This window comes from Gossypium hirsutum, chromosome D01 (assembly GCF_007990345.1).
Source record: "Gossypium hirsutum isolate 1008001.06 chromosome D01, Gossypium_hirsutum_v2.1, whole genome shotgun sequence".
Classification (NCBI taxonomy): Eukaryota; Viridiplantae; Streptophyta; class Magnoliopsida; order Malvales; family Malvaceae; genus Gossypium; species Gossypium hirsutum.
In genome coordinates, this window is record NC_053437.1 from 18,410,430 (window position 1) to 18,421,721 (window position 11,292).

An 11,292-nucleotide genomic window follows, 5' to 3' on the forward strand; every position below is an offset into this window, starting at 1 on the left:
AGTTAGGGTTTTAAATTAAATTAGGTTAGGGTTACGGTTTTTAATTAAATTAGGTTAGAGTTAGGGTTTTTAATTAAGTTAGGGTTTTTAATTAAGTTAGGATAGAGTTTGGGTTTTTAATTAAGTTAGGATTTTAAATTAAATTAGGTTAGGTTTACGGTTTTTAATTAAATTAGGTTAGAGTTAGGGTTTTCAATTAAGTTAGGTTAGAGTTAGGGTTTTTAATTAAATTAGGTTAGGGTTAGGGTTAGGGTTTTTAATTAAGTTAGGTTAGGGTTTGGGTTTTTAATTAAGTTAGGGTTTTTAATTAAATTAGGTTAGGGTTAGGGTTTTTAATTAAGATAGGATTTTTAATTAAATTAGAGTTTTTAATTAAGTTAGGGTTTTTAATTAAGTTAGGGTTTTTATTACATCAAATAGAACTTCCATTTTATTATATTAAATAAACTTCTATTTTATTACATCAGATAATAAATTTAAATACGGGAATCAATGTCTTTGCCCAGGGGATTCGGTTCCACATGGTGGCCGTCGATGGTTACGCGCTGGATTCCTCCTTCCTCTAGCTTCCGGCGGGGGTTGTTCTTCCTCCGGTGGTGATTGTGGTTCTTCCGGTTCGACATCTGGTTGTCGGACTTGGGACGATGATCCACCTTCAGAGAATAGTGTATGTGGAGGTGTTTGCATCATGAACGGCGACGGTGTTTAAAAGCCATACGTTGGTGGCGAGTGGTAAAAAGGAGAGCTCCCCGACGGCCCCCCTTGCGATCCCTCCTGCGCCGCTGGCCTAGATATCGGCGGTCCGCTCGGCATAACAGGAAATGGAGCTGAACCGGGCATTTGGCTCCAACCTGCCATAGGATTCAGAAAAGGAAACATGTAAGGGTGAGGGTACATATAAGGGCTAGGAAACACACCTGGCATCATAGGGAAAGGCGGTTGCGTGGGTATCATCTATTGAATTGCTGCATTAGATGACTGCGTCGGTGCTCTCGTTGGGGACGGTGATTGCATGGCCACTGATGATGAGCTGGGTGACTGTCTAGGCCTCGTTGAGGGGCTGCCTTCGTAGTCTTCTCGTCTTGGATTTAGAGGCCCGCGCATTTCCCTTCCGACACGTATTTGCCGCTTCCTCTCCTCTGGCGTAAGTAAATACGGCTTGCCATGGGTCTTAAACCATGGCATGTATTCTGGAACGCACGCTAACTCCGAAACGATGATTTGTTCCAGAGTAGGTAGATATTCATGTCTATTTTTCCCACATTTCCGTGTACTCGGACCAGTATCTAGGCCAATCCGTACCAAATAGCCGAAGGTCGATTTTGTGGTGATCGTCAAACACCTTAGGGTCCGCAAGAATCGGTTGTCTACATCCAAACTGTCGTAGCACTCTGTCTGTCTGGTGGGGCTCCACGGTTGCATAGTTGATCAACACCACTTTAACGTGCCAAGCGTTCGAATTTTGTAAAAACTCTTCCGAGATTACTACCCGAATTGCCGGATCCTCGTATGGTGTCCATTGAAACTATATGAACATAATAGAAATATTAGTTATATACATAATGCTAAATACTAAATACTAAATATCAATCGACTAGCGAATGTATGGAAATATCTATTTGCAATAATACTTAGTTCTACTTCCGACCGTTGCTCCAATAGAAGCCGTATATCTTCAAGTTCAGACGGTAATCCACGATAACTTGCCCGATGGTTCCACCTAATTAAATAAATTTTTAGCATACTTCTATTCTTACAAAATCTACATAATAATTCCAAAATGTATTATAAAATTTACCTCGTTACGAGTGGGAACGTATATGGGTGGTTCACTCGAGGACGTAGAAATGGAAAGCGAAACCGTGCCCATGATTGCAGTAGTGACAGGAACCCTCTGATGTTTGCTCTCCTCGGTCGCGTCGCCCCGCACATCTCCCGATATAATGTTGCCCAGACGGCAGACCCCCAACTAAATTCACCGGCTCCTCTAAAATCAACGAGTTTTAGCAGCCACCTTAGATGTACACGGCTTCATGACGTGTCGGGCATCAGATAACCTCCAATTATTTGAAGAATGTATGATCGAGCATATCAGATTCTTTCAATTTCGGTTGAATTTGCATTCGGATCGGGGAAGGTGGCACGTAACCAGCCCATCTCGACCTTACCTCCATCTATTTTATCTGGAATAACGCCCAAAAGCTCGTAGCACACCACCTCCCAATTGCTAGATTGGGCAGACCCAATGACTAGGTGTCCGTCCACCGACAATCCCAACTGCAGATTGACATCTTCTAGAGTGATTGTGCACTCTCCACATTAAAGATGGAATGTGTGCATCTCGGGTCTCCACCTCTCGATCAAAGCACTGATCAGTTTCGGGTCCAACTTGCATCCTCGGCCTACCGTCGCCACGTGCCAAAAACCCGCTTCCTGCAGGTAGTTCTCTACTAACGGTGATGGAGAAACATGCATATTCCGGATATTGCATTCCAATACCCGATCTACAGACTTTTATAACATATAATAAATTAATAATTATCTAAAAATACATAAATAAAAAAATCTTAAATAAAATTTAAAAATTAAATTTAATACTTACCATTTTCATTTGCTCCACCGATATGTGATTCCTATCAAGACGAATTAATGATCCGGCCATTGATGAAAATATAAAAAAAAATAAAATTATTTTAAAAAATATAAAATTATTTAAAAAAAATGAAATTGAGGGGAAATTGAAATTATATATGGATTTGAGAGAATTTTGAAAGGAAATTGAGAGAATTAGAGAGGAAATATTAGATAGGATTTGTTTGTGAAAAAAAATAAAGGGGTGGGGGTATTTATAGTTTTTATTTTTTGACCGTTGGGGGGGGCAACGATCAAAATTTTGACCATTGGGGTACTGTTCACGCGCGGAATACATCGCGTCCACGTCAGCGCGACCTGCTGACGTGGACGCGATGTCCTGACATGTACCCTGACATCGCGCTGACGTGGACGCGATTTCCCGAAAAATGGCCCATTCCGGTAAATAATCACAAAATCGGCCCATTTCGGTAAATTTTGAAAAGAAATAGCTTTTTTTGGTAATTTGCCCCCAAAATCACACATGCTCAATTAACCATTCTGTTCCCAAAATCATATCAAAATATTATAAAATTACGAAACATGATATTTTAACTATAATTTAGAGACCCAATTAGATATTAACCTTTCAGTTAACATGTCACATAATTATTTTGTTAAAAAGGTAATGACAGTTAATGAATAAGTGAAAAAATATTCCAAGAAGAAAACCAAATGTAGAAGAAAATCAAAGGATGGGTGAGAATAGGAATTCACTTAGTCCTCTCCTTCAATTGGTCTTAATCATTTCACATTTTCTGTGTTAACAAAATTGTACATGTACCAAAGAAAGATGTAATTATAATTGAAAAAAGTACACATCAAAGGTAAAAAATATATACATAAAAATAAATTATAATTAGAATCAAATAATACAAATTCTAATCCTAATAATACAAGTAATATAACTTTAAATGTAAAAGCTAATTCTAGATAGCTTAAAATGCTATATGTACTTTGCACCCTTTATAAATTTGAAATTTAGATTCTATACTTTTATTTCTAGAAATTTAGTTCCTCTACTTTTTTAGATTTCAAAATTCATATCTAGTTGTTAACATTGTTATTATTTTTTATTACATTTGTTGACGTGGTGTTTTGAAATAATAATAAAAATCAACCACTTAATAAACATGTGGCTAAAAAAATTATAATATAATGAACTTAAATTTTAAAAAATAATTTTACAAGTGTTAACAAGTAGATTTAAATTTTAAAAAGTAAAAAATAAAAGTACATAAACTAAATTTTAATATGAAAAATTACCACATATTTTAACCCAAATTTAAAGAGATGGGTACTGACTAGGGTGGTGGCAGAATATTTAAAATATCTTTACAAGATTAATTGATTTTTTTGTTGAATAGTTTTTAAGATTAATTACTATAAATATAATATTGTATTAGTTGACAACATCAATACTTCCGACATTAAAAATAAAACATCCATACTTTTGTGCCCTTGCCTATCTTTACTTAGAGCTAGATATGAAATGTGGGTAATACAAAGAAATCTCATATTGGTTGTGTATAGGTTAATGAAAGGGTTTAAATATATTCTTACTCCTTATTCTCATTGAGTAATTGGGCTAAAGGCTTAACACACATGAACTATTATTGTTTGGCCTAGTCTTTGTTAACATGTCTATGACATGTATTGTGCATGTTTATTTATGGATAAAACTTTAAGAAAAATATGGTCTACAGAAAATATCTTTTTTGAACTATTTTTAGAATACTATATATGCCAGTTTTACCCTTTTGCTCCTATGTTTTTACTATTTTACCCTTCAGCTAATAGTATAAATAGGAGGCTATCTTCTTCATATTACACACAACAAAAAATATAGATTCTATCATTCTTCTTGTCTCCCTCTTTTTCTTTCTCTGAAAGCTTTATTATTTTACTATAAATTAAATTAGAGGAAGTTCTGTCTAGAAGTTTGGGTTTTAAGCGGGACCGTTTGTGACCTTTCCAAACTTTCCTAGGAATTGATCCTAGTGTAGTTTTTTTGGCCAAATTTTCCGACCACCTTTAAACTTATTTTGATCTTATTTCCCTTAAATTTAGAAAGAGCAATACCATTTGAGTTTCATCTTCCTCATTCGGGTGTACGAATTTGGAAGCACTGTGTTAATCTTGGGAGGTGACGTCTATTTCTGATTACACCTATCAGGGCAAAATCGCTTCTAAAAGAGTGGTTCTCCATGACACAATATTTATTTATTTTCCTTATTATTTGTACTTGTCAGTGCTAACGTTTTTGTTTTGCAGTAGTAATTTTTCAACAATTTAGAAGCGATTCTTACGACTGTAGAAACAATGTCTCTCCTTGTTAACAAATACATCCCTAATCTATCCAAACTCGAACCACTGGATGGAACCAACTAACAACGCTGGCCATAAAGAATGGTGATATTCTTTGAAAAAATCAAAGTAGGCTATGCCCTGTTCAATCCTCCCACCACCGAACAAGTCAGAGGCTTTACCTCTGTTCCCACAGAACCCGTCAATCCTTCCATCACCAAACAAGTCGGAGACTATACTTTTGTTCCCACAAATCCCGACGCCACCAAGGCCAAGTTAAAAAAAAACAACAAATTAGTCCGAGGTCACATGTTAAGCCACATGGCTAACAACCTCTTCGATCTATTTGTCAAAGACAAGTCTGCCAAATTCATCTAGGACACTTTAGAAAAGAAGTACGTAGGGAGTGATGCTGGAATAAAAAAGCACGTCGTTGGAGAATTGCTAAAGTTTTAGATGATTGATGATAAGTCAATCATGGAACAAGTGCATGCTTAAGAGAAGTTGGTCTCCGACATCCTAGCCAAAGGGATGAAAATGTGTGAGATTCTCCAGGCAAATGTACTAATTGAGAAGCTAGCTAAGTCCTAGTCTGACATGAGACATGTCCTTGGAGGAACTGATCTGCCACATGAAAATTAAGGAAGTCAACCATTTTAAAGATAAGGATCTTGTCACTGCCAGTGAATTATCTTTAAAGGCTAACCTCGTGGAATCGTCTTCTAGTCTTAAATTTAATAGGTTCAAGAATGTTAAGAATCCAAAAAAGAAAACCAAGCCTCAATCCAAGAAGCTTGCTAACTTCAACAAACCAGGAAAGATTCAAAAGTCCAACAACCCGGTGAGTTGTTATGTATGCAGCAAGCCAGGACACAAACATACCAATGCTTTTGGCGTTTTGACCATTCCAAGAGTCACAATTAGAATGAGAACAAACCATTAGTGCACTTGATTGAATATTTAGACGAAGTGATTGTCGCTGTGATCTCCGAGGTCAACCTGGTGGAAAATAACACCAAGTGGATAGTAGACACAAGAGCTTCTGAACATTTCCACAGTAACAGAGAGATGTTCACCGAATTTGAGAATTTAGCCGAAGTTGAACAAGTCTACATGGGTTGTTTGAGCAGTTCAGAAGTACTCAATAAATGAAAGATTTTACTTAAGCTTACTTCTGAAAAAAAACACTTGCTTTAAATAATGTTTTGTATGTTATTGCTTTACGTAGAAACTTTATTAGTGGTGGACTTCTGAAAAAAGCAAGTATTAAGCTAGTCTTTGAATCTGAAAAACTTGTACTTTCTTGTAATTGGAACTATGTAGGAAAAGGTTACCTAAATAGAGGGTTGTTTGGGATCGAGACTATGTCTAATGCTATTAATAAACCTTCTACTTTTGCTTACACTGTTGAGTCTCTCGATAAGTGTTATGCAAGATTAAGACATATGAACTTTCACTCCCTTAAAATGCTGAAAGAGATGGAACTGCTTCCTAATCTAGATAACAACAGCTTTAATAAATGTAAAATCTATGTTGAATCAAAGCATACTAGACCTCACTTCAAACTTGTTGCTGATAGGAATACAGTACTTTTAGAGTTAATTCATACAAATCTAGCTGATTTTAGAAACACATAAAGTAAATGAGGAAAATGCTACTATATTACATTTGTATATGATTTCTCTAGATACACAAAATTTTATCTTTTAAGGTCAAAAGATGAAGTTGATAAAACATTCCTTCCTTATATAGCAAAAGTAGAAAATCAACTTGATGGGAAAATAAAACGGGTTAGATCCGATAGAGGTGGTGAATATATCACTAATTTCCTAAAAGAAGCATGTGAGAAACACAACATAATACATGAAATCACTGCCTCTTATACTCCACAACAAAACAACATAGCTAAAAGAAAGAATAGAACTTTAAAATAAATGATGAATGCCTTACTTCTAAGTTCTAGCTTGCTTGTCAATATGTGGGGGGGGAGGTCATAGTTTCTGCAATACTTGAAAGTGTGGGGGTGCTTAGATAAACTAGGTCTACTTGCTTTTAAAAAGATCACCATTGGATCTAAAACTCTTGATGCGGTTTTTATTGGTTATGCATTAAACAGTGCGGCATATAGATTTATGTCATTACATGATCATTCTATTTGTAAGTTGATAGAGAATGAGTAGAGGAAGTGGATCAGGATCGTATTCAAGTTGTTTGGCTCTAGAAACAAGGATTTGGATGTGACTTGAAACGAATAAACTGAATAGATTTAGAAAAAAACAAAGAAATTTAAAAATTAAGAATAAATATAAATAATATATAAATGAAGAAAAGATAGATTAAAACAAAGTGGAAGATGGAATGAGTAAACCGATGGATATGATGAATAGAATGATAAGTGTTCAATTTGAACCCTTTGAGATATGATGGATAGAATGATAAGTGTCCAATCAAATCCAATATGATTTAAACTCGAATTAAAAGCCCAAAACTCGTAATTTTTGTAATAATCATGTTTAGAAATTATGTTCGCGTAGTTTTCAATTAAACGGTCATAACTTGAGATCCCTAACTCGAAATCGAGTGACTCAAAGTGAGTTTCAAAGCTAAAATATGGATCTTCAAACTCATGAAGACATTTCAACTTAGAAATTCCTGAGTCCCATTCAAAAAGTCATCACAAGTCTACTGGTTTCCTAAACTTGAAAATTGGCAACTTTGGTGAATGGAATTTAATAAAGTTCACCTCATCTGTTCATATATCATTTTCTCTTTCCTCAAAAATATTCATCCTTGAATCTTGTATTCGGTGGAATAAGAAAGAATCTTTATCATAGGTGGAATGGTTTAACAGAGCTCCTCTCAAAGGATCAACAAATTCCTAAAAAATGGAACAAGTTCACTAGACAAATTCAAGTTAGGGTTAGTGAAAACATAATCACTTTTTTTTTTTCAAATAGGTTCTCTCTCTCTTTCCCTTCTCTTTTTCAATGTGAATTGAACTCTCTAATTTTACCTCGTAGGAATTTTCACTCACTAAAATTGGACCATTAAATTAACTTTTATCGCCCAAGGTCTCTTGTATCTTAATCTTTTTACATGAATCATCCTCACTTCCCTTTAACCCCTCACAAAAATTTTGTACATTGAATTCATCATAATAAAACTCTTTAGGAGGATAATTAAGGTTTAAATGTCCAAATTCATAGACTCTAGGAAACAATTCTATCAACTTTTTCCGTTTCACAAAATTCACTACCATTATCATCATATTTTGCACTATTACTATCAACTTCTTCGACATCAACTTTGAACAAGGTGCAATGTTAGATCTAAACTCAATAATAGGTACAAAATAACACTTATTGTCTTTACAAATGGTGTCACTCGAAGTTTCTTGGTCATTTATATCATCATCGTCAAAGATAGCAGTAGATGAAGACTCATCAATAAGCTTTGTGTCATACTTATGTTCCTCAGCTTGCAAGGATGTTTTCTTAAATAAATATGTTGGACATTCAAAGGCTTTGTGATCCTTCGCATTACACCACATGCATTTGCTAACTTGTTCTCTTTGTTCTGACATAAATCGTTTAAGCTCGTAGAAGATGTTATGTTTTTTTATACCAATGTCTTTCTTAAGAAGTCCATGAACAATAGAAGGTTGAATGACATTGGAAACATGCCCATGCAAGTTTTTTTACAAATATGACATCTATGCTTTGCCCAAGGTTTATCATTGTTAGTTTCTATTTGAGCCAAATTTTGGCTAAAATTTTGCCACTTCATGATGAAGGACTTGAGCTTGCAATGTATCGAACTTATTTTCCAAATGCTCTTGCGCCTTTTTGAAATCTTTCCGAAGTTCATCGAACAGTGCTGTAAGTTGGTAACCGTGGATGGATCATGCTCCTCGTCCTTACTACATGTACGTACCATTATTAGAGGCTGAAATAAAAAACACTACAAAAAAAGAAAATTTATCAAAGAAAATTAAATCTTACCGTTATACACTCACAATAAAAAATAAACAACTCTAAGGTGCAAAGAAAAGAACTTAAGATTTTCTTACTTGTAAATTTTAAAGAGTAATCAAACTCAATAATATTAAAAAAAAAGATGTGGGATCACTCTTTAACAAAGTTGACCTAAGGTTCTAAGAAGCCAAAGAAAAACTCGACTCTAAAGGAAAGAAGTTGCGTGGAAAAATGAGAGGCAACTGTTTTCATACCTATTAACACAAGAAGGGAAAATGGACTAGAATGTGTAATAGAATAAGAAAAACTAAAAACAAAATAAAACCTAATGCTAGAATCAAAGAAAATAAACTACCCAATTGAAAACAAAAAAACTTGAATTTTTTCATTTGTGGTGTTCCCGATTTCAAAAAATCAAAAAATTTAAATTAGAGTCTCCTTAAATAATGTAGACCTGATTTGAAAATTTTCAGCACAAAATTTAACCCACAGAATATTTTTTTTCGTAATTTTTTGTTTTTTTAACTTTTTAGATAACTTTTTTTGTGGAAAATATTTTTCTAAGAGAGTGCTAAGAATCATTATGTAAAATTTCAAATCATTTGGAAAACTTTTACCCATTGAAAAAAAAATTCTCAAAAACTTTATGGGTAAAAAAATTGTTTTTAGGTTATTTGCTAGAAATCAATTTATAAGAACACCTAAAACACCTAAATCTAATACCAAATGATAGGAGAGTGAGAAGAGGAAGTGGATCAGGATCGTATTCAAGTTGTTCGACTCTAGAAACAAAGATTTGGATGTGAGCTGAAAGGAAGAAACCAAATAGATTTAGAAAAAAACTAAACAAATTTAAACATAAAAGATAAATATAAATAATATCTAAATAAAGAAAAGATAGGTAAAAACAAAGTGGAAGATGGAACGAGTAAACCGTTGGATATGATGGATAGAAGGATAAGTGTCGAATTGAACCCTTTGAGATATAAATCCCAGCAAACTCAATTAATGGCTCTAATCAACCTTTCAAGAAATAATCCTTGGCAAATTGAAGGGTGAAAAATGAATTCCTACAATTCCTTGAAGAAAATCAAGAAGAAAACTACTTCTAAAAATTCAAAAGAAAAAAAAATCTTGCACAAAGAAACAAACTCTCAAAGTTGAAAAATTTATTAATGACAACAATCGTCTTCAATGAACAATGAAGAAGCTTTTATATAGGCTAGCTAAGTACAGACAAATAAAACTCTAAAGTATACTAAAACTCTAATTAATCTAAATAAGAAGTAGTTTAAAACTAAATTTTCTTGTTTGACTAAGAAACAAAAACTCTTGAATAACTTAAAATACTTAAAAAATAATCAAAATTCAGAATAAATAAATAATAATATAATCTAATCTAATCTAATAAATACAATATTGGGCTCATATATAATAAAATTTAAGCCTAAAAATCGAATCCAATATGATTTAAACTCGAATTAAAAGCTCAAAACTTGTAATTTTCGTAATAATCCCGTACAGAAATTTTGCTCTCGCGATTTTCATTAAAATGGTCGTAACTTGAGCTCCCGAACTCAAAATCAAGTGATTCAAAGTGCGTTTCAAACTTAAGATATAGATCTTCGAACTCCATGAGACATATCAACCTATAAATTCCTAGATCCTATCCAAAAATTCATTACAAGCCTGCTGATTTCCCAAACTTTAAAATTGGCAACTTCGGTGAATGGAATTTAATAAATTTCACTTCATCTATGCATGTACCACGAGTCTAGAGATGTTGTTTTCTTCAAAAACATTTTTCCTTTAAAGAATATGTTATGATGCTTGACTGACTTGGGGGAGGTAGATGTAATCTTAGGAATTAAGGTTACTCAATCAAATAAGGGATTTTCCTTAAACCAGTCTCATTATATTGAAAAAATGTTGAAGAAATTTAACAGTTTTGATGTAATCCCTGTGAAAACTCCTTATGACCCTACCATACAACTAAAAAAGAATAAAGGGAATAGTGCATCACAATATAAGTATGTTAAAATTATTGGGATTCTTATGTTCTTAATGAACCATACTGGACCAGATATTGCCTATGATGTTAGTAGACTGAGTAAATATACACATAATCCAAGTAGTGAACATTGGAATGCTCTTTAGCGTCTGCTTAAGTATCTCAAAGGTACGATGACTGGGGGATTACAATTTTTTGAATACCCTGCAGTCCTAGAGGGATATTGTGATGCAAACTGGATATTTGATGATGATGAGGTCAGCTCTATCAGTGGTTATGTGTTTACTTTGGGTTGAAGAGTCAGTTCTTGGAAGTCTGCTTAACAGACGTGTGTTTCTCACTCCACCATGGAATCGAAGTTTATAACGC